Here is an 875-nt window from a genome sequence, read left to right as displayed (position 1 = left end):
GCCCTTGACACGTGCTCTGGTTTCCCATGGCAAGTCAATGCCAGAATAATTACAAGCGAGAATATACAGTGGCGAAATGACTTGGAACGGACCGTTCGCTTAACCTTATTAAACAATTAAACATCGTTACTAAACACAGGCTTGATATACGATTGTCATACATATGAGTAATCTCTGAGCGCCCTACTTTTATTTTACTTTCACTTTGAACGAGAGAATATAATTTTGTGTTTTTTTTTAAAGTTAGAATTTTAACTTTTTTTCTGCTATATTTACTGTTATATCATGAATTTGCTATTGTTCTTAATCAAGGTTAGATAAGTTAACTTTGTTTTTAACTATGTTAAGTTAAAGTTAACAGCCTTGAAAATTTAACTTAATTAAAATACATGTTAATCCATAATAAAATTAATTGAATTAAAAGTTAAGTTAATGAAAAAAGTAATTAAAAAGTAATTAAAAGTTAAATTTGGTTCGAACAAACAACCAAAAAAAAAGAAAAGAAAAAGTTTGACTATACTTACATAATTTTTTACATTTTTCTTTCCTTACAACTTATTTATTAAAGAATCTGGTTATTTTTTGTTCAAGTAACAATTATGCAATATAAAATTACTAAATTACATACTCATTAATCTCTCGCATTATATCTAAGAATTGACAAAAAAATCAAAATAATAATTATCGATAAAATGTAATTAAGTTAAATTAAAATTAATTAACTTTTAACATTTTAACTTAATTTTTATCCTTTTAATTTAGCACTCTGCTCTTAATATAATTTCCAATAGTACATTTCTTAGCATATAATTTTCAATAATGTTGCAATACGTAACTTCTTTCAGAAGAAGAAATTTTATATATATATATATATA

The sequence above is a fragment of the Atta colombica genome, unplaced genomic scaffold, assembly GCF_001594045.1.
Source record: "Atta colombica isolate Treedump-2 unplaced genomic scaffold, Acol1.0 scaffold164, whole genome shotgun sequence".
NCBI lineage: Eukaryota > Metazoa > Arthropoda > Insecta > Hymenoptera > Formicidae > Atta > Atta colombica.
The sequence above is the reverse complement of the archived record's forward strand: the minus strand, read 5'-3'. Positions refer to the sequence as shown.